The sequence below is a fragment of the Hemitrygon akajei genome, unplaced genomic scaffold (assembly GCF_048418815.1).
Source record: "Hemitrygon akajei unplaced genomic scaffold, sHemAka1.3 Scf000094, whole genome shotgun sequence".
Taxonomy (NCBI): domain Eukaryota; kingdom Metazoa; phylum Chordata; class Chondrichthyes; order Myliobatiformes; family Dasyatidae; genus Hemitrygon; species Hemitrygon akajei.
This window is the reverse complement of record NW_027331980.1, coordinates 2,220,337-2,244,395: the sequence shown is the minus strand read 5'-3', so window position 1 is coordinate 2,244,395 and position 24,059 is coordinate 2,220,337. Positions and strand designations below refer to the sequence as shown.

Sequence of the window (24,059 nt, the reverse complement as noted above, 5' to 3'; positions counted from 1 at the left end):
ACCAGACTTATATGGAATTTTCTTGTGAGAAGTTTGTGTTTTGGCTGGTGCACATATAAAAATATAAATGATGATTTTAACAGCTTGAAAGAGTTGGTTGTAATTGAAGAATTCAAAAGGTGCGTCTCTGATGACATAAAGACGTATTTAGATGAAAAAGATGCTGCTACATTGCAAGAGTCTGCTAGATTAGCAGATGAGTTCGCTTTAACTCATATTGTTAAATTTACCCAGTATAAGAGTTTCCAAAAAGAGTAGCAGGGATCACCAGGGTAAACCAGAAATTAAAGCTGGGACTAGTGATACGAGTAAGGATGTCGGGAAGCAGTTGAAGGAGAAATATTCTGGTCTTACTTGTTACTATTGTAAGAAGCTGCTCATATGATGGCTAACTGTTCTATCCTGAAGAAGAAAAAGAAAAAGGAGGCAGTCCCAAATGCCTGTGTTCAGTATGTTGAAGCACCTATAACCCCACAGGGTTCTGAACATTCTGTTGAGACTCAGTTAAGTACTGAGAGGTCTGACCAAGTTAAGAAGGGATTTGATTATTTTATGTCCGATGGGTTTGTATTAGTAAAGGAAGGGTCTACGAAGGTACCAGTGAAAATTCTTCAAGATGCTGAGGCTTCTCAGTCACTTATATGAGACAGCGTTCTAAAGTTTGGTGATAAGACTGACACTGGTGAGGTAAATCTTATTAAAGGTATTGGGGGCGGCGTGGTTTTTGTGCCATTGCCCAAGGTACCTTTACAGTCAGGGTTGGTTTCCAGACCTGTTAAGATCAGATTGTGCTCCAGTTTACTGGTGGAAGATGTTACTTTGCTGTTAGGGAATGACCTGGCAGATGGTAAAGTTGTTCCTGTAGTGCAGTTGACAACTAAACCAACCACTGACGACCCACAGATGGATTTTATCATTTATCCTTCCTGCGCAGTAACTCACAGTATGGCTAAAAAGTCTGCCGACGCAGACAGTTCTGTGCAGCATGATTCTGATACCAGTGATAGCCAAAATTGGGATTCAAATTATGCTGACTTGTCAGGGTCTTTTCTGTCGTCATTGTTTCAACAGGATTCATGTAGACAGTCTGATGAGAAAGACTTATCCCTGTCTAGGAAGGAGTTTATAGCAGAACAGAACCGAGACCCTGAGATTGAAGCTTTAAAAGAAACAGCTGTCTCTGATGATGAGATTAAGAAAGTGCCAGTCGGGTATTATCCCAAGGATGGAGTGTTAATGAGGAAGTGGATGCCACCTGCTACACCTGTGAGTGAGAAATGGGCAATTGTTCACCAATTTGTAGTTCCTAAATTTTCAGTCCTGTAAACTTTAACTTCGCCCTACAGTGTGTCCTTAGGTGGCCATTTTGGAGTGAATTAAACTGTAAAAAGGATTATGAACGAATTTTACTGGCCTAATTTGAGGAAAGATGTTGTGATCTTTTGCAGAGCCTGTCACACTTGTCAAGTTGTGGATAAACCTAATCAGGTCACCCCAGTGGCCCCACTCCGGCCTATACCTGCATTCAGTGAACCCTTTTCCAAAGTTATAGTGGATTGTATTGGCCCATTGCCAAAGACTAAAGCTGGCCATCGGTATTTGCTAACTATTATGAGCACCTCATCCAGATTCCCAGAGGCAAAACCTCTCAGGAATATTAAAGCTCAAACTGTGACAAAGGCTCTTACTAAGTTTTTTTTACTCTTATTTGGTTTGCCTAAAGCAATCCAGACTGATCAAGGAAGTAATTTTACATCTGGTTTATTCCAGCAGGTGGTTTATGAACTGGGAGCTAAATGAATTACATCATCTGCATACCATCCGGAATCACAAGGGGCTTTAGATAGATTTCATTCCACCCTCAAAACAATGAATAAGACATACTGTGTTGAAAATGGAAAATACTGGGATGAAGGAATATTTTTTTTTGTTCACGGTAAGAGAGTCAGTACAGGATTCACTGGGCTTTAGTCCATTTGAATTTGTATTTGGTCACTGCGTGAGGGGACCTTTGACCTTGTTAAAGGAACAGTGGATTGATGGGATGTACATGTTAACTTCTTAGACTATGTTTTGAAGTTCAAAAACAAACTACACCAGTCCTGTAGCCTAGCAAGACAAAACTTATAGATTTCTCAAAGCAAAATGAAGTTTTGGTTTGATAAGCAGGCTTGTGAAAGAAAATACCAGGTGGGGGGTAAGGTGCTTGCCTTATTTCCAATGTGGATGAATCCAGTTAAGGCGAAATTCAGTGGACCGTATGAAATAGTCTCTTGTTAATGATGTGAATTATGTTATTAAGATACCCGACCGATGCAAACCAACACAGGTGCTACACATAAATATGATACAGACTTATTTTGACAAGCAGGCACCATCTGTGGGTGTTATTATCAAAACATATGAATCTGGCAACCCTGAGAATGAAACAATTAACTCATCTGAGACTTTTCACAAGCCAAACACGGTCCCAGTTAGGCTAATGAACTCGGTTGTTCAAGAAAACATTGATAATAAGTTGGCTCATCTGCAGCCAAAGCAACAACAACAGCTGAAGAAATTAATTCTGAAGTTTAAAGGTTTATTTCCCAATGTTCCCAAGCAAACCACGGTCTCAGTACACGACGTAGATTTCGGACCAGCCAAACTGATTAAACAACACCCATTTGCATGAAGGTAGAAAAGTGTAAATTGGCTGAGCAAGAAATTGAATATATGCTGAACAATGGTATTATTAGACCTGTGATTATGGACTGTGCCTCCAAGAACCATGTCTGTAAAAGAGAGAGAGAGAAGAGCACAAGCAGCTTGTTACAGAGACAGATAGAGCGGAGGGCCTGCATGATGGACAGCTGGTGTTCAGCACAATGGTATTTAAAGGAGTGTTGCTGTTTGTTTTTTAGGACAGGCAGACACACAAAGGCTAGTGGGAAGAGTTGTCACTGAAGTTTTAAATGCCCACGGGGGGGAGGTGGGAGGGGTTTGAGGATCAGTTAAGAGGAATCAGTCTGTGACTATTAGTGCGTGTAAGAGCGACCCTGTGAAATCTGCTAGAAACCCTTGCCTGGGTTGGTAGATAGTCACTTGAAGACGGTGCTCTTTAGCTGGTCATGTTTGGCTAACTTGGAAGATTTGGAGGACATTGGAAGAGAGTCGACGACACCTGTTTGGATGCCAGATCTCTCACTCACTTCAATCCCGTGAACTAAACTAAATATCCTTACCACACCAGCGTAAGACTGCATCATTTACCAGCTAAGTTTGGGAAATATATATTTACACCTATATATGCATAACACTGCTAGATTTTGCACTGATTATGGAAAGGTAAATGCAGTAACAAAAACAGATGCATATCAGAGAGTAAAGGAGGGAGCCAGGGAGACAACCCTGTGGGGTATGTGTTCTGAGGGTCAGAGAGAGAGAGGTGAGGGAGTCCACACTTAGCACCTGCTGGCGATCTGACAGGAAGTGCAAGATCCAGCTACACAAGACAGAGTAAAGGAGACAGCCCTGAGGGGTATGTGTTCTGAGGGTCAGAGAGACAGAAGTGAGGGAGTCCACACTTACCACCTGCTGGCGATCTGACAGGAAGTGCAAGATCCAGCTACACAAGACAGGGCGAAGGCCGATGTCTCTGAGCTTCTTGTCGATACTTCACGCCTTCGTATGGCTACTGCTCTGCCCATGACTGAAAGGAACTGCAGAGAGCTTTGGAGAACAGAGAACATCAGAGAAACAAGCCTCCCCTCCATGGACTCTTCCTACACTTCCCCTACCTCAGAAAAGCAGGATATGAACTCAAAGATCCTCACAACCTGGACATTCTTGCTGCAAACCTGCTCTCCCTTCAAGGAAGTTATACAAAAGCCTTAAAGTGCGTACCACCAGGCTCAAGGTCAGCTTCCTGTCTGCGGTTATAAGCCAAATGTATGATAAAATGGACTCGACCTCACAGTGTAACTCGACGTGACCCTGCACCATATGTCTATCTGCACTGCACTTTCTCTGCAGCCATAATGCTTTGTTACAGTTATTGTCTTGTCGTATATCAACTCAATGTACTGTCGTAATGTATTGATCTGTGTGGCTGGTACGTCAGGCAAGATTTTCACTGTAGCTCAGTACGTGATGATAATAAACAATATCCCCATTTTAATTGTGTGGAAATATTAGACAGACTGAGCTTCTGCTTTGGAATCACAGAAGGAAACTTAACTGTTGCCTTTTCTGAGGAATGCAAATAAATGGAAAAGGCCTCAACCTCGCATTACGATCTACGGTAACTGGGATCAGGTGACCGGTGGTGGGTCTCCCATATCAATATCAGAATCGGGTTTAATAGCACCAGCATATGTCATGAAATTTGTTGTCTCTGCAGCAGCATTAGAACCTAACTCATAACAATAGATATTGACAATTGTGATTTAAAATAAGAATATACATATTAAATAGTTAAATTATATAAGTAGTACAAAAAATGTAATAACTATTTTAATTGTGAGGAACTATTTGACTGACTGGGTTGTTGCTTTAGAAATTCTAGAGTGAAGCTTCGCTGAACTGTACACATTTATGAGAAGCTGAGATAAATCAAAAGGCTAAATTCTCACATAAATGGGTCACACATCCAGAAACATCGGCTGCACTTCAGCAGGTAAAGCAGTGGAATGAAACATGCTGAAAATATTGCAGAAAAAGAACATTGTCCACCCACCATGAGAGGAAGTGACAGATCCGGATCTCACTGCCTTGTCTGTACGGGTGAAAGATGAAGCTACACGTACACGTAGAGCAGTGACCCGCAGATGCTGCAGAGAAACGTGAACAGGAAACGGGATCAGGTGGCGGTTGGAGGGTCAACCACCTGAACCAGTGACTCTGCTCCTCACCCTCACACGCTGCCCGACCCATCCGCCGCATTTCCCACAGTATTCCATATTTACACCAGATACATATTTAGTTTTTCCCTCCATATCTTCCCCATCCCTTTCCCTCCACCGCCCTGGTCACAGAGTCATGGGCTCGATTCACATCCCGGTACAACACACAATTCAGACCCATACAGGAAGTGTGCAGGTTTCATTTAAATCAGTCTATTCACATTCCTCCAGCCTCACTGGACAGGAACACTGAGACATCAAGTGAGAAACAGCAGGAGGAGGCCATTCAGTCCCTCTAACCATCAACAAGATGGCGGCTGCTCTCCCATCTCAGCCACATGTTTCTGCCCGATCCTCATTTCCTCGATCCCTTCGATCTCCACACATCTGCCGGCCTCTGTTTTATGTGAGGACAATCACTGAGTCTTCACCGCCCTCTGTGGTGGGGACTTACAGACATTCACAACCCGCGGAGTGGAGACATTTCCCCTCATCTCAGTCCGGGACAGTCCATCCCCTTTTTCAAAGACTGGGATCCCTGGTTCAACCGGTAATGATGTTGTGCATTTCAATGTGTTCACCTCTCAGTCCTCGATTCTCTAAATGAAAGGGTTATCACATTTGATCTTTCTCCATCTGATGACCCAGCACTCCAGGGAACAGTCTGGTGAATCTTCATTGCACTCTCTATAACAAATACTCTCTAACCTCTTTGTTAATCCTCTATGGAATTAATTACCACCTTCTGCAGCCCGGTGTTGCCCCAAACACTCACCTCCCCCCCCCGTCACTATTTCCATCTTCCCACCTCCCCCCTCACCTGGATCCACCTCTCACTCCCCAGCTCTTGCCCCATCCCCACCCCTCACCTCTTTTCTCTGACTATTTCCCGTCCACTCTCAGTCCAGAGGGAGGGTCTCGGCCCGAAATGTTGACGGTCCATTTCCCTCCACAGATGCTGCCCGACCCACTGAGTTCCTCCGGCAGTTTGTTCTTTGGTCTGTATAACCCGTGTTAGTATGGGGAGCGGGATTTTACACCATATTCCAGGGACAGTCTCAACAAATCCCAAATAATTGTCACTTTGCCCGGATCACTGGCCCCGCTTGCAGGGCAACAGTCTGCCGGTGTTTGCCCTCCAATGTGGTGAATCCCTCTGCTCGACACCACCGTGGGCTCAGACATTTCCACAGATGAGCCCCTCTGTCCCCACCGGGACAAACATCCTGTCCGACCCCGTCTCTCACCATCTTCATCCTTTCAGTAAAATCCCCCTCTCCCTCCCTCACCCCGGGGAACCGGCATCAAACCGACGGGCCGAGCGGTCTCCTCCTACCTCTCAGTGATACATCAGACTCCGGCCGCAGGAGACGCTGCACAAACTCCCCAACTTCCCTCGGAAGGAAATAGAAATAAATCAGAAAGCGGACATTTACATTGAGATTTGTTCCGCTCTGTCCAGACTCCGGCACCGCAGCGAGAGACGAACTCAGCGGGGTAACGCCCTGTCGGCTTGTCCGCTTCCGCTATTGGGTGTAACCAGTGATTGACATTCCTGCGCACCAATGGAAAAAGCGAAGCGCTTGAAGCTTTGTTTTTCAGCGGTGGGGGAGGGGATGGTCACGTGATTGGTAGCTCAGCCGTTAAACCGATAAAGCTCGAGCTCTCCAGCGCACGGGTGACGTAAACACCGCGCACGCGAGGGCAGGTCCCGGTGTGGGGACCTATGTGTGACGTCAGTCGCGTGGATTCACCTATGTGACGTCACCCGTGGGAGAGCGCTCCCATTTGAAAACACCTGAATGGACGTTTCTGATGATTTCAGTGGGACAACAACATTAATCACGGGTTTCTTCAATGAATCCAGTGTTGTGAGATGTAAAGTCCCTGTTATGTGTCCGGGTATGCCGTGTTGTTGGCGGAGTGGGCAGCGTGGTGTTTGTCTCGATACGGGTCACACCACCAGAATTGCCAGCGGGGTCCACACACAGTGTATTAGTCAACAGAAAATCTCTCGTCCCTGCAGTCTTTGTCTCCTGGTAAACTCAACACCCTGACAATGTGGACCATAGACACCCCTTCCTCTTTAAAGTCAGTCATTCATTCAGACAGCTGATCACTGAGAGGAATTATATTTATTGGTCATTAAAGTTCGCCCAGATTCGTTTGGACGGATTTGATGTGGAGTTCGGGGTGTCACAGTGAATGGGCCGGACGGCCGAACTCTCTCTGTTGTCCAAACATCCTTCCAGGTGAGGCGACACTTCACCTGTGAATCTTCCGGGGTCGCCTATTGTGTCCGCTGCTCCCGATGCGGCCGCCTCTACACTGGTGACACCAGCTCCTCCGCAGTTGTGCGGGGTAGGGTTGTATTTTGGGGGGTCGGTTCAATGTTATTGTTCCCTTCTGTGCTTGGGGGTGGGTTTTGGGGTTTGATGATCGGGATGCCGTTCTTTTTGATGCGGGGGGTGGGGTGGGAGTTTGATTTTTCTCTCTGAACGACTTTCATGCTCTTTCTTTGTTTTGTGGTTGTCTGGAGAAGAAAAAAAACCCGCGAGAATTGTTTATGGATACCTGCTTTCATAATAAACTGATCTTTGAACTATCCGCTCCCAGCGGGACTTCCCGGTGTCCAAACATTTTCAATTAGATTCCGATTCCCATTCCCGTCCCGACGTGTCAACCCATCCGCCTCTTGTGCTAAGCTGTGGTCACCCTCAGGGTCCAGGACCTGCACCTTATATTCCGTTCGGGTAACACCCCCCCCCCCCCCCACCACCTGTTGGCAAGAATATCGATTTCTCCTTCCGGTGAACAAATCTCCCTCCCTCTCACTCCCTTTCTTCCTCTCTGACTTTTCACGTCCTCTCACGTGCTTATCACGTCTCTCTGGGGCCACTGCTCCTATTCTCCACTCTCCTCTCTAATCTAATATTAGATTCTATTTTCTTCTGCTCGAGCTTTCCCACCTACCTGGCTTCACCTATCACCTTTCAGCTAGATATTTCCTCGCCTGCCCCGATTTTTTCACATAATTCCCCCATTCCATTTCAATCCTGAAGGAGGGTTCACTTTTCGATAGATGCTGCCCGGCCTGCTGAGTTCCGCCAGCATTTTTGTGTGTGTTGCTCTGAATTTCCAGCATCTGCAGACTTCGTCGTTTGTGATTTACCTCTCCGTTGTCCCTCCGCCCTCCGGCCACAGGTGGTGATGTGCAGACCTACAGCCACTGGTGGCGCCATACAGACCTCCGGCCACTATTGGCGCTACGGTGAACCTCCTGCGTCTTGCCGACCGCAGCGTTTGCCGGTGTTTTTCCTATTTGGGCGGTGGCCAGCTCCGTGTTAAATGTTTAACCTTCACGGTGACTGAATGAAGCTGCAGGTTCATGAGGGACTGTTACTGTCAGATTCGGCAGTTCTTGCGGCTGCTCATCGGACCCAGGACTGATGTTTAATATTGTGGATCTCTGAATGTTGAATCAGTTCTGTATCAAATCCCCTGTCTCAGGTACTTACTGTCTCTACCACACTCACAATGTACACTAGAAAGACCACTCGGCCAATCTGGTCCCAGCCCATATTTCTGTTCCGTATCAGTATATCAAAATCTATTCCTGCTGTTCACCTCTCACTCTCCCCGTGATGACAGGTTGCAACTGGTCACCAGTTCGTCGGAGAAGAGATTTCCCTTGAATTTCAGAGAATCACAGAAATCTACAACACATTACATGACCTTCGGCCCACAATGTTGTGCCGACCATGTAACCTACTCTAGAAACTGCCTAGAATTACCCTACCTCATAGCCCTCTATTTTTCAAGGCTCTATGTACCAATCTAAGAATCTCTTAAAAGACCCTATTGTATTAGCATCTACCACCGTCGCTGGCAGCGTATTCCGCACACAGACACCACTCTTTGTGTAAAAAACTTGGCTCTGACGTCTCCCCTGTGCCTACTTCCAAGCAGCTTAAACCCATGCCCACTCGTGTTAGCCATTTCCGTCCTGGGAAAAAAGCCTCTGGCTATCTGATGCACCATCAATAACTCTCAGAGACATGAGTCAAGGTAGGCTTTTACTGGCTGGAAGAAAGCACCGTCAGCAGCAAGCAACCACCACACAACATCCTGGAGACTGAACGAGGAGCAGTGCCTCCAATCGCCTTTATACAGGGGTTTGTGGGAGGATATATGTCAAACTCAAGGCCCGCGGGCCAAATGCGGCCCGCGGTGGAATTATCTTTGGCCCGCGAGATAATATCTAATTACTATTAAAGCTGGCCCCAGTAATCGAAGCGCCTATGGCGTATGATATGGCTAATACTGAGTTTATTCAGGTACCAGGTTTTCAGGGTTTTTAGTGTTTATTCGGCAGTCTTGCTCGGCAGTCTTCTTCATAAGAAACGGAATTTGTAAAGTGAAACACTTTGTAGTTATAGCAGAGACTGAGACACATGAGAGCAGGCTGAAAAAACGGAGGCAACGAAAGCTGCGTTCGCACGCGTCCGTCTGATCCGGCCCGCATGAAGCTGTATTTTGCTCAATCTGGCCCGTGATCTAAAATGAGTTTGACACCCCTGAAGTAGAGCATAGAATTCAACAAACTGTGCAAATGCAAATATAATTAAATATCAATGAATAATGAAAGCAATGGCTGTAACCCTGGGGATCCTCACTAGGCTGGGCCTTGAGTCCAATAAACAGCCTCCCACCATCACTCTCTGCTTCCTACCATCAAGGCAACCGTGCATCCAGTGAGCCAGCTCTCCCTGGATCCCATGTGATCTAACTTTCCACAGCAACTTCCCATGCTGAACCGTATCAAAGGCCTCACTGATGCCCATATCAGCCTCGATCCTGGGACAGACGTGTCACAGATCAGAGGGCACAAATTTAAGCAGAGGATGAAGAGGTTTAGAGGGATCTGAGGAAGAGATTTTTCACTCAGAGGGTAGTTGAAATCTGGAACACACTGTCCGAGGTGGTGGTGGAGGCAGGTCCCTTCACAACACTTACAAAGTGGATGAGCATTGAAACTGCTGAGATACAGTCGGCTATGAACCAAGTGCTGATAAATGGGACCAGTGTAGACAGTGAGTGGATGGTCAGAAAAGGTGTGGCCGGTCAAAGGCCTGTTTCTGTGCTGTGTGGCCCTCCACTCTGGACACACTAAATTAACGATGGTGGCACCACAAGGGATTGATCTCAAAACTCCACACCCCTGTCCAACCTGAAATAAACCAGACTGCACTCCTTTGTCGCCACTGCAAGTATCTGTTTCTCTCAAGGTAACATAGATTGGTCACTTCTACTGAACAACTGGCAATTGATGAAGTTCCTGTGTCTTCTTCCATTAATATTGCTTCCTCACAGCAAAACTAACCCTCTCACTGTGACAGAATCAGTGACGAAATCTGCCCCAAAACACTGTGCTTTCATCCCTGCACATTGTAACTTGAACCATCTCACTGAGGGGCTGATGGAGACACAACCCCTGCCCCTGCTTCTGACATTTTAAATACCCCCAGAATGGTTTTCTGATTCACTCTAAAGGTGATGGTACATTCAGCTCATCATCAGACCTGACAATCCATGTCTTCCTACAGCTGGTCCCACCTGTTGGTGTGTCCTCTTTCCTCCACCTCCGGCGAAGCTGCATCTCCACACAAACTCCTCACTTGAGTCGACAGTCTGTACCCGTGACACAGGAAATCACATCACTGTCACTATTCCAGCTGCCACCATGCAGGAAGTGGTACCGCAACATAAAAGGCCGGACCGACAGGCTCTGGGACAGCTTCTTCACCAGGACATCAGACTGATGAACACATGCTGATTTGAGTGTACTCTATATTACATTGTCGGTTTTATTTATTATAAACTATTATAAATTACTATGATTGCACGTTGCACATTTCGATGGAGACATAACGTAAAGATTTTTACTCTTCATGGATGTAAGAAATAAAGTCAATTCAATTCAATTCCTGATTCTGTGTCTGACCTACTCGCCTCTGGGTATCCTCCATCAACAAGCTTCTTCCTCAGTCACCACCTGTGAGATTACACACAAAAAACAATCAAAACGATCTATGAGACAGCTCCTGTACCCCTCCACCCCTGAACATGTTTAAATTCTCTCCTCAGCCCCTTCCCTATTACCTTTCCCATTCAGACTCCCGATGTGCCAGCAGATCTCATAGGAGGCTGTACAAACCGGTGACCTTCTCTGATGTACAATTCAGTGACCTCGTTCCCTATCCGCACTCGCAGCCCATGACGGCTGTCCTAGATTCTGGGGCTCTGTAACACACAATTTTGTAACACGTAATCTTGTTAGCAGCGAGATTGGACAGTCATTAAAATGATTGTTGTTTCCTGAAAGGACACGCGAGCTAAGCTGTTTGATCCAATTCACCAGATCCCCCCTTGTTTACAGCTTAATTCGGCTCGGGACCCGGACCCACACTCCATTCATAATCTCTACCCACACACAGACAGAGCCGTCCCTTCACACCAAACCCCTCGGAGAACCACAAGGGACTGATCCCACAGCCGGGGCTCGGTCGCGAAGTCAAAACCGGGGCTGAGGAGAGCCTGGAGCCTCCAGTCGAGACAAAACCGCGCTGCCCACTCAGTCAACAACTGGACACAGGACTTTACGTCACACAGCACCGGATTCAGTGCTGAAACCCCAGTTTAATTTTGTTGTTCCACATCGTACGAAACAAAAGGTGTTTTAAAATTGAAGCGCTCCCCCTCACGTGACGTCACACAGGAGCCGCCACGCGCCTGACGTCACCCACGGTCTCCTCATATCTGCATCTGCTGTCACGAGCACGGTGCCTGACGTCACACACGCGCTGCTGTGCTCGAGCTTTTTCGGTTTAACGGCTGAGCAATTAAGCACGAGCCAACGCCCCCCTCCCCGAACAGTCAACAGAGGAATTGAATTGATTGCAGAGCTGCGCTATTCCCATTGGTGCGAAGTGATGTCAATCACTGGGTACACCCAGTAGTGAAGGCGGACCAGCCGAGCGGGCGTAGAGCCGTCTCCGGCTGCAGCTCGAACTGCACGTTAAAGCGGAACGAATTTCAAAGAAAATGTCCCGCTTTTTGATTTATATCTATTTCCATCCGAGGAAAGTTGGGGGCGCTTGTGAAGCGTCTCCGACAGCCGGAGTCTGAGGAGTAGTAGGAGACCACACGATCCATCGCTCGATGCCGCTTCTCCGTGGAGGGATCACGACATAAAAAGTGAGGAGAGGGGGTATTTTATTGAAAGGATGAAAATGGTGTGGGAGGGGGCGGACAGGATGTTTGTACCGGTGGGGACAGGAGGGGCTGATCTGTGGTAACGAGCAGAGGGATTCACCACATTGTGGGGTAAACACCGGCAAACTGTTGCCTGCAAGAGGGCCAATGGTCCGGGCAAAGTGACAATTATTTGGGATTTGTTGAGACTGTCCCTGGAATATGGTGTAAAATCCCGCTCCCCATACTAACACGGGTTATACAGACCAAAGAACAAACTGCCGGAGGAACTCAGTGGGTCGGGCAGCATCTGTGGAGGGAAATGGACCGTCAACATTTCGGGCCGAGACCCTCCCTCTGGACTGAGAGTGGACGGGAAATAGTCAGAGAAAAGAGGTGAGGGGTGGGGATGGGGCAAGAACTGGGGAGTGAGAGGTGGATCCAGCTGAGGGGGGAGGTGGGGTTGGAAATAGTGACAGGGGTGGGAGTTGAGTGTTTGGCGAAACACAGGGCTACAGAAGATGGAAATTAATTCCATATAGGATTACCAAAGTTTTCAGAGAGTATTTGTTACAGAGAGTGCAATGAAGATTTACCAGACTGATCCCTGGAGTGGTGGGTCATCATATGGAGAAAGATCAAATGTGATAACCCTTTCATTTAGAGAGTAGAGGACTGAGAGGTGAACACATTGAAATGCACAACATCATTACCGGTTGCACCAGGGATCCCAGTCTCTAGAAAAGTGGGTGGACTGTCTGGGACTGAGATGAGGGGAAATGTCTCCACTCCGCGGGTTGTGAATGTCTGTAAATCCCCACCACAGAGGGCGGTGAAGACTTGGTGATCGTCCTCACATAAAACAGAGGCTGGCAGATGTGTGGAGACCGAAGGGATCGAGGAAATGAGGATCGGGGAGGAACGTGTGGCTGAGATGGGAGAGCAGCCGTCATCTTGTAGATGGTTAGAGGGGCTGAAAGTCCCACCTGTTTCTCACTTGATGTTTCAGTGTTCCTGTCCAGTGAGGCCAGAGGAATGTGAATAGAAATTAGTGTTTATAAACATAGACCGATTTAAATGAAACCTGCACATTCCCTGTGTGGTCTGAATTTTGTGTTTGACCGGGATGGAAATCGAAACTCTTAACTCCGAGAACTCTGTGACCTGGCAGTGGAGGGAAAGGGATCGGGGAAGATATGGAGGGGAAAAGCTAAATACGTATCCAGTGTACGTATGAAAATAGGATAGGGAAATAATGAAATGATGTGGGAAATGTGGCGGTGGATTGGGCAGCGTGTGAGCAGGGGAGCAGAGACTCCGGGTCACGTGGGTGACCCAAAGTCACGTGACCACGTTTCACCGCGGATCCGCAGCACCTGTGGGTTTGTTTCTGAGGCCCCGCCCACTGCCTGATGACGCTATTACAGATCGCGCATGCTCCGTTATTTTTTCGTTCTTTGTGGAAGCGGGTCGGCTTAGGGATCGGGATCGAGAGGGGTCCTCCACCCCTAGGGCGGGGAGCCAGGAACGGATTATTCTCTGCGGGGCAACACCAACAATTTCCCTTCGGTGAGTACTGAAGCTGGTCCCGAGCGGGGAGGTCTGACGTCGGGCAGTGAGTTAAACTCAAACAAGAGAAAATCTGCAGATTCTGGAAATGCGAGCAACGCGCACAAAATGCTGGAGGAACTCAGCAGGCCGGGTAACAGCTAGGAAAAAATTACAGTCAACGTTACCGGCCGAAACCCTTTGGCGGTTCTGGAGAATAAAAGATGGTGGGTGGGGGGCGGAGAGAAGCACAAGGCGATCGGTGAAACTTCAAGGGGGAGGGGATGAACTTCCCCGAACTGGCGGCCTCGCCTCGCTTCCTTCACAGAATCTGCCGGGGTCGGTCCGGGTTGTGAGACCTTCACACCGACCCGTCTGAGATGAGCCGCCGCTCAGCGCCTGTTGCTCTGGTCCTGTTAGCAGGATGACGTTAAACGTATTTCTATCTCTTTACTGACGGAGAATTGTATAACTTATGTTCCGTGTTATCTGAATGTACTTGCCTGTGATGCTACAAGTCAGTGTTTCTCCGTACTTGTGCACTCGACATCAAATTCAGCAGGACCTGAGAAATCTCAGTGAGATTTGATCAGTAATGATCATCTTGGCAGCTCGGTAGGTCGAATGTATGAGACAGTACACTGTTAAATGCAAAACCCTGAACAGTGCTGATGATCAGAGGGATCTCAGACTCCAAGTTCATCGCTCCCTGAAAGAGACTGCACAGATTGATCGGGTGGTTAAGAAGGCAAATGGCGTGGCTGTCTTTATTAGTTGAAGCGTTGAGTTCAAAAGTCGGGAAGTTGTGTTGCAGCTTTATAAAACTAGTTAGACCACACCTGGAGTGCCCTCATTTTCGGAAGGATGTCAGGGCTTTGGAGAAGGTGCAGAAGAGGTTTACCAGGATATTCCATGGATTAGAGGGCATGAGCTATAATGAGAAGTTGGACAAAATTGTGTTGTTTTCTCCGGAGCTGTGCTGGCTGGAGTGAGACTGGATAGACGTTTATAAGATTACCAGAGGATTAGAACTAAATGCTAAATGGACATTGAACCCCTAAACACTACCTCACTTTTAAAATATATAGTTTTTCTGTTTCTTGCACGATTTTTAATCTATTCACAGAAACATACAAAACCTACAGCACAATACAGGCACTTTGGCCCACAAAGTTGTGCCGACATGTCCCGACCTTGGAAATTTCTAAAGTTACCCATAGCCCTCTAGTTTTCTAAGCTAGTTTTTCTCTTTTTTTCTCTCATGTCTCCAGGTACCTATCCAAAAGTCTCTTAAAAGACCCTATCGTATCCGCCTCCACCACTGTTGCCAGCAGCCCATTCCACACACTCACCACTCTCTGAGTAAGAGACTTGTCCCTGACATCCCTCAGTACCTACTCCCCAGCACCTTAAACCTGTGCCCTCTTGTGGCAACAATTTCAGCCCCAGGTAAAAGCCCCTGACTATCCACACGATCAGTACCACTCATTACCTTATGCACTTCTGTCAGGTCACCTCTCATCCTCTGTCGCTCCAAGGAGAAAAGGTCAAGTTCACTCAACCTTTTTCCATGAGGCATGCTCCCCAATCCAGGTAACATCCTTATAAATCTCCTCTGCACCCTTTCTAAGGCTTTCACATCATTCCTGTAGTGAGGCGACCAGAACTGAGCACAGTGGGGTGTGTCAAGGGTCCTATATATCTGTGACTTTACCTCTCATCTCCTGAATTCAATCCCATGATTGATGAAGGTCGATACACTGTATACCGCCTTAACCACAGTGTCAACCTGCGTGGCAGCTTTGAGTGTCCTCTGGACTCAGTCCCCAAGATCCCTCTGATCCTCCACACTGCCAAGACTTACTGTTAATGCTATATTCTGCCATCATGTTTGACTTAACAAAATGAATCACTTTACACTTAAATGGGTTGAACTCTATTTGCCAGTTCTCAGCCCAGCTGTAACCTCTGACAGCCCTCAACACTATCCACAACACCCCCAACCTTTGTGTCGTCAGCAGATTTACTAACCATCCCTCACTTCCTCATCTAGGTCATTTATAAACATCACGATGAGCAAGTGTCCCAGATATACATATACTGCATATATGTTAAACTCAAGGCCCACGGGCCAAATCCGGCCCGCGGTGAAATTATCTTTGGCCCGTGAGATAATATCTAATCACTATTAAAGCTGGCCCCAGTAATCGAAGCGCCTACCGCGTATGATATGGCTAATGCTGAGTTTATTCAGGTACCAGGTTATCAGGGTTTTTAGTGTTTATTCGGCAGTCTTCTTCAAAAGAAACGGAATTTGTAAAGTGAAACACTTTGTAGTTATAGCAGAGACTGAGACACATGAGCGCAGGCTGAAAAAACGGAGGCAACGAAAGCTGCGTTCGCACGCGTCCGACTGATCCGGCCCGCATGAAGCTGCATTTTGCTCAATCCGGCCCGTGACCTAAAATGAGTTTGACACCCCTGATACTGTAACTGATCTAGTTATTTATTTTTATTGTTTCATTTTGTGTTTTCTTCTCTTCTGTATTATGCATTGCATTGAACTGCTGCTGCAAATTTAACACATTTCATGACACATGCCGGTGATAATAAACCTGATTCTGATTCTGAGAGGCACATTCAGAGAGCTCAGAGGTAATCTACTGTAAACAGAGTACAATTTGTCCGTAAATGTTTGAAAATGTTTTTTTTTCTGTGCACTTCTCTCACTGAATCACCTACTGCAAGTTCTAATCTGTGATTAAGACAGTGCCAAATTGTCACATCAGGGTAATGTTCCTTGAGAATTGTAGCAACACCAGATTTGACACTATGCATTACACTCACTCCGTCACTAGCAAAAGCTACAAGGTTCTGTTTCAGGTAAGAGTCATCAAACGCATGGTTATTGAGACAGTTCAATAGATGCTTAGCAATAGTTGCAGCTTTCTGATCAGGCAGTTCGATTAGATCTAAAAACATAAAATGGGGATCACCTGCCTTATCACTTTCACAGTTCAAACCACCTGCCTTATCATTTTCACAGTTCAAATAATCTATTAGGGTGGTCTTACTGCTTGTTGATTCATCCATGAGAACAGAAAATTTGACATTTATCTGCTTGATATACTGGCAAATTTTCTTTTTCATGTTAATGGCCACAGTTAAAATGCAGAAGTTTACACACATTGTAGCCAATTACATTTAAACTCAGTTTTTCACAATTCCTGACATTTAATCCTAGAAAACATTCCCTGTATTAGGTCAGTTAGGATCACTATTTTAAGAATGTGAAATGTCATAATAATAGTAGAGGGTGTAAAAGAGGTTTACAGGATAATGTCTAGATTAGAGTACATGAGCTATAACGAGAGGTTGGACAAACTTGTGTTGTTTTCTCCAGTTACCCGGGCTCGTCAAAAATGTGTAGACTTCTCTTCATTTGCATTCAGTGATCCAAACCAGGAGTCCGGGCTGTCTATTTTTGCAGAATTGAAAAGGAAGTCCCACCAGCAGGTCACTTGAGGCTTTTTACCGCAGATCTGGCCTGCCCTCTGTTTTGTGATGCAAGATCAGGTGGTGTGTTCGCACAGTCTCCGGATGGGTGGTGATGCTTCCTCTGTGTTGTGTTGGGACATCTGATGTTGGCCACTGAGTCCCGTTAACTTCCCTCAACTGGCCTCGCTTCCTTCAGCTTTATGGCTGTTGTTTCTCCCCAATTGTGGTGGGTGAGAAAGAAGAACGTCCCAGGTTGTGGGGATCTTTGATTTCACTGCCTGCTTTACCGAGGGACTGGGAGGCCTAGGGGGGAGAATGGTTTCTACGATGTGCTGATCTGTATCCAAAGGTCTCTGCAGTTCCTCGCAGTCACGGGCAGAGCAGTTACCATGCAAAACCTGAACTGTCCAGATGGGAAAGTTTCTATGGTGTGTTGATAAAAATGTGGTGAGGGTCAAAGTATATGTGGCAAAGTTCTTGTTGTTTGTTCTAACTTTGTCATTTTAGAATCTTTCATACGGTAGTGTATGCTGTTAATTCAGTATCTGTGTATTGATCACTGATTGTCCTTGATCCCTTCTCCCACCTGGTTCCATCTGCTCATTCTCTGCCTATCTTGTTCAAGCTCTGTCCAGTCTCCTCACTCGCACTTCAGTGATATACATCAACCATCTGGGTCAACCTCGGTCCACCCTGTATCCCACCTCCGCAATGTTATATATCAGCAATCTTTCTTTTAACCTGTGTCTTCATTGTGAAGTGTTCTTTTGCACCTTTGGCCTCGCTGAGTTATTTCCAGAATCGGTTTTTGTTAGCTGGAATGACGGAGGGTCATCAGGTACCAGTTGTGTTGTGCATTGGTGTGGAGGTGCTAGTTTTTGAATAGTGACTTGGTGACACATTATAGCATTTTACTGGCAGCAAGGAGTACTGGGAGAGTTGGTGCTTGGGCTATAATCCTGCGATCAGCATTCCAGGCATATGGAACTGTTGGTGTTTTGGCTTTGACTTTGGTTAGTGCTTCTACAGATGGGGCTGGATGCTCGTCCTTCTGCAATGAAGAAGATATCTCGAGAAGCTGGACATTGGTTGTGGGGAAATCCCGGATTGCGCTACCCAGTCTGAGATGTGCTGACGATATGTGAGACTCTCAGGGTGGGTAAGTGGCAGGTTCAGCTGTGTGACTCTGTGAGGTTGGATATCACAGTTTTAGATCCAAGTAAAATGCCCTTGGGGATCAAGCTGTCAGGCAGTGGGAATCAAACAGAAACTCAAGATACTGGGCATCTGTACTAAAAACTGAAAATGTTTGAAGCCATTCTCATGAAACGTTATTAACCTGAACTGCAAGGATTGTTCCTCTCCCTACAGCTGTTCCTTACCTGCTGAGTGTTTCTGGTAATTCCAGCTTTTTATTACATTCACCCTGGAATGGTTTATATTTCCTGAAATGGATCTCTTTGAACCTGGAAACAGAAATGGCTCGTTCTGTGATGGTAGAAGAGTGAAGAAAGCACAACTTTGCCTGCAAATTACCCTGGTACCAATTTGTCTCTTATTCCTGGAAATGTGTGCAGTACAGTTGTTGCTAACAAGGTTTGCAAGAATAATATCAGCAATGATTGACTTTATGTATGAGGAGCACTTGATGGTTCTGGACTTGTGTTCAATAGAGTTCAGAGGGATGGTGGGGGTGGTGGAGGGATGTATGGTTAAGTAAACCTACCGAATGCTGAAAAGCCTGGATACAGTGGACATGGAGAGGATGTTTCCATTAGACAGAGAATCTGTGATCTGACAGCACAGTCTCGTAAAAAAGATGTTTCTCTTTAAAACTGAGATGTGAAAAAATATTTGCCCAAAGGATGTCTGATCTGTGGAATTTGTCGCCGCAGATGATGGTTGAGGCTGCCATTTGCGTATGTTTATGAGAGAGATTAATATATTGATGATTGCTAAGTCACTTTAGGGTCACAGTAGGAAGGCAGGAATATGGTGTTTGAATAAAAATCAGCCATGGTTGAGTGGTGGGGCAGACCAGATGGATTGAATCACCGAATTCTGTTCCTGTGTCTTATGTCTTACCATGACTGAATGACGGCTCCTTCTTATCCCATATCGTTTTGTGACGTGTGAGGGACAATAAAAGATTGTTCACTGAGATCATTATATCTGCCGTCAATGTTTACATTTCAGTGAGTTTTGCTCTTAGTAACATTAAGCAGAAATGTTTGGTTCTTTTTATTGTTATTGTGCTTCATTATCTTTCATGTTAAAGTTAGACCTGGGGTGAGAGATTTATTGGAAGAAAAACCCCAACTGGAAGGAAACCACGACTGAAGACGAGGGAACAGCAAGAAGTGAACCAGCCCGAGGATTGAGAGCATCAACTGGAGAGAACCCATCTGACTCGGAGATTCCAGTGATTCATTCAGGAGAAAGTTTGGTGAGTCTCATTTACTCAATCACTGGTCATTTAGACAGTACATACCTGTACAAGGGAAGGTAGGGAATAGTTGGAGTGAGACTGAATGTGCCCAGCAGAACCAGTTATGCCTCTGTCAGACACAGTTGCAATCACTCCGGGTCTGGTAATGTGCTTCCAGCAGCTCAGTCCTTTAAAGCCACTCCCATTCTGTGGAAGGCGAATCTGGAAAAAGTCACTCAGAGACCGTATAAATACAAACTCTTTACTCCAAGCACCCAGGCCTTACTCAGTTAGTCGCTCAAACAGGAACAGTCTATGACTGTTGCTGCCCAATCCACTAACTGACTAACAATACCCCTTACAGCACAGATATATCCGTCCAGATACTCCCCACACAAGACAGGCTGGAGCCAAAGTTATTTACTACATGACAGCCCCTGAAGACAATTTACAAAATAGTCATAATGGCTTACACACACAGACCAGACTGCAGCTGTCCTATCTGTACGCATGAGTGCACAAGGAGATAAGCATCTTGAAGCCCTATCTATCTTCCCTCAAGAAGAAATACGGCTCAGCATGGCTTAGCACATCTGTTGAATATCAGCAGTTTCTTTCAGAAAAACAGGCTGCTCTTGTTTAACAAAGTGTTAACCCTTTTACATACATTATCATTCCTTCCTTTTGATCATTATGTACAACTATTGGGCCATAATGCAATATCATGCCCGACATATTACCTAACAGGTCTTCAACCCTTCGGTGAACCCATGTAAATCCTACCCTACTTTCTTGATGCTGTCAATCTCCTTGGCAGTGTGCTTGGAAAGGGATGTAATGTTAATGGACTCATCAGGGATATAAGTGCAGCATTCTATGTCACTAATAGCACAGGTTCCCCCTTTCTCAGTGAGGATAAGATCTAAAGCCAAATGATTCTGTAGGACTGTTTGCTGGATTGCACTCATTTCAGTGGATATTTCTGTTACTTGGGTCTGTGTTTCTGTCAGAGCCTCTGCAGTATTGTGGCCAGCTCCTCAAGTGCTGTAGCCAAATTGATTATCTCTGGTGAATTCCTGGCTACTCCATAGGAGAGAAAAGTGATCATCCAAAATCGCTCAGTCTCAGTTATTCCTCTCCGCTGCTGGGCACCTGCAAGTATGGCCAGGATGCATGTTTCCCAGTCTAGGAAGTTCTGTTTGGTGGGAGCCTGAGATACCATCCCTCAGAACGCTGACAGCCACAGTCATCTCTGACTGGACCGCAGTTCCTCATCTCACTTCCCCGGGTGTTATTTGAGAAAGCCCAGGCTGAGAGTTCCTCACTGTGGTTGAGTGGGATTACTGTCATTGGAATCATAGTTTTTCCATGCTGTGGAATTTTGACACAAACCCAGCAGGTTCTACATTTTTGGCATAGGTGGGGCAGAGTGACAGAAAAATGTTAATGTGGGGGCCCCTGGATGCTGGGGTGAGCCCTCTCAAAGACAAACACAAACACCACAATCAACCAATACATTTTCCTTTAGTCCGAGAGAGTCCTTCTACTCAATTCCTTCAGTAGCACATTTGTAGTCTGTTTGATGTATCCACTGAGATTGCTCTTCGTGGAGTGGTCAGTAACACCTGATATGGTTGCTCCACCGAGATCCGAGTTTCCCACAATCCCAGTTCTTGATCAGGACAATATTCCCAGGTCCTATGGTGGGATAGTCACTCCTCTGTGCGGGGTAGTTCTCTTCCTTGTAAGCCTGTTGTACCTGTGAATGTAATGCTTGGAGAATTTTGGTTGGTTGGCATATATATTTCCCCATCACTTCCCCTAGGGTATGCAAATCCAATTTTGCTGGTAGACTTTCTGGGAGCAATGGTACACAAGTCCCCAGGGTGTCCTCATGGGCCATCCATACATGATTTCAGCTGGTGACAGCCCTCTTTTCCCCTGTGGGGTAACCCTCATGTAGAATAGGCTAGCAATACGACCTTCAACCGAGTGAGTCCAGTCTCCGCTGTTGGTTTGGCTAATTTACTCTTCAAAGTGCCATTGACTCTTTCCACTAAGCCAGCGGCCCATGGGTGGTGTACACAGTGGAAATGTTGCTTGATAGCTAGGTTGTTACATATCTCTTCATTTATTTTTGCCACAAAGCGTGGGCCATTGTCAGAGCTCAGCATCTGTGGCAGGCCGTACCTGGGAGTTATTTCCCGTAATAATACCTTATCAACAGTCATAGCAGTATTACTGGTAGTTGGAATAGCTTCAATCCATCTACTGAACACATCTATAATAACTAAGCAGTATCTATAGCAATTTACTCTAGACAATTCAATAAAATCAACTTGTAGACACGAAAAAGGTCCACCTGTCAAGGGAGTCATACCCGGTGTGCAGGGTACAGTTTACCAACCATTCCCTCCTTTCCCAGATGCGTACAGTAATGTATATTACAAATCAGTATTGGTGAAAAATGTGTAGGAACACAAACCTGTCCCGCTGGGGTGATCCAGAAACCTCGGTCGGGGTCTTTCTGGCACCCCACCTGGAACTACAGCTTGCACTCCTCCTCAGAGGCGTCCCCCTGAAAAGTACGTACCTCCCACATGTCTGGCAAACCCGTTCTGCTTAAGTCACGGAAGGTTGCTTGACTGGAATCCCTGTTTCGTCAAGGTGTAAGTGAGGAACCCTAGGCTCTTTGGCTTGAACCCAAGGCAAACCCTCACGGTGGTATGGGGAACCACCAGTCCTCTCTGTCGCCAAAGGAAATCCGGAACTTTGGCCAGAAATTCACTGCCCTCTCTCTTCCTTTAGCCTCTCCAATCACCGTGACTGGGAACTAATGGTCCTCGAGGGGTGCATAGTATTGGCTTAACTTAGTTGAGCACCCCATAGGGTCGTAGCACAGAGTCACATGATAGTTGGCCGCTGCCAGAAGGGGTTCAAACGCAGTGGAGTCCAGATTAAGTGCCACCATTGGGTGGTCAGAAACTGGGGAAGATGTCTGGTGGTGACTGAAATGAAACGTCACGCTGGTTCCCCCGGAATTCCATCTGCAGAACCCAGACGGACTGATTGTGGCGTCTGATGGCTGAAATACCTTTTCTACTATTATTTCCTGATTGAGAGTGTTTGTGATTGCCCCCACATCAATCAGAAACAGAATTGGAATTCCAGCAACCTGCAATATTACATTAAGCTCTTCCTGAGAGGTGGTACTCACGGTAGGAAGCATCCTTGCTCGTCAATTTCTAAACAGGTCGTTGTCCCCACCTGTCCCTTGGTAGGTTTTTGTTCCCATTTCTGATCCCCAGATATAACCCGCGTCCTTCTTCCTGCTGAACATATTCACTTTTAGTATTAGTTCCCTTCAGGGTTGATCAGGATTCGAAAGCCCGGTCACAATAATATGTCAAAGCTCGTCACATTCGATTTCGGTCATTGTCAGGCCAATCCATATAATTTATTTTAATCATGTTGGCTAACCTAGTTGGTAAGCATTGGAGGAGTAAGTCATTAAACCTGGGGTACAGATTCCCATCTTTAAAGGCATGGTCTCCTACAGAAGGGCTACAGCAGGCCTCAAATCTCTCCCAATAGTCTGGTCTCAATTTCCCAGGCTTTGGTTTGCATTCAAGTACTTTAGTGATGTTTACAGGTTGCTGGAGAGCCCTTTCCAAGGCTTGAATAATCTGGTCTGTCTGTTCATTCTCATTATGGTTTCCCGCCTGTAACTCCTGACAGGTTTGGTATCTCAATTCTGCTTTCCATTTCCACTCCTCAGCAGCTGAGAGAATCGTGCAGCAGAGACCGAATAAATCTTGTGGGGTGACATTAAACATTTGTATAGTACTGCGGACACACTGAGCAAACTGTGCTGGTTTTTCTTTTCTATCTGGGACCTGATTCATGATCATTATCAGTTCTGGAGGCTTCCAGGGTGCATACACAGGAATCACTGAGGGCTGCCCCTCCTCCTGCTCATGGATTGGGCAGCATTCGGGTGGGCAATTGACTTTGTGGAGCCATTAACTGGGGTTTTATTGGATTCTTCCCTCCCTGTCTCAGAATAATTCTAGGTATTCGCTTTCTGGATCTCAGGGTATAGGGACCTCCCATTCCCTGCCACCGCTGTCTTACGCGAGCCGTCTCTGTCTCTGAGGTGGGTGGGGGGGGGGATACGGTGGGTGCCCATTCCTCATCACGGTTACTGTCCTCAAACAGGGTTGGTATGCCAGACATAGGTTTGGGATCCCTTGTTTCCCTATCAGTTCGAACTTCAGAGTGAAATTCCTGCCCTTCTCTCCTATCTAGGCCGGCCTTGGTTTGATTACGTTGTTTTTCCTGCTCTCGTTTGTGGCTCCCATCCAGCCATTCACGTTCCGCTGTTAGCGTCTCCCAACCTTTGGCGTTCCTATTTAATTGTATCCCTTATACATAATTGTATCCCTTTC

The 24,059-nt window shown here is 46.3% G+C and overlaps 1 long non-coding RNA gene across 1 annotated transcript; it reads left to right on the top strand.

The window, feature by feature from the left end:
* The first annotated feature begins 1,159 nt into the window (after positions 1 to 1,159).
* Positions 1,160 to 4,175, top strand: LOC140722935 (uncharacterized). Its single transcript, XR_012097775.1, has 2 exons — positions 1,160 to 1,266; positions 1,771 to 4,175. It is a non-coding gene; the product is annotated as an uncharacterized lncRNA (long non-coding RNA).
* Positions 4,176 to 24,059: the final 19,884 nt, after the last annotated feature.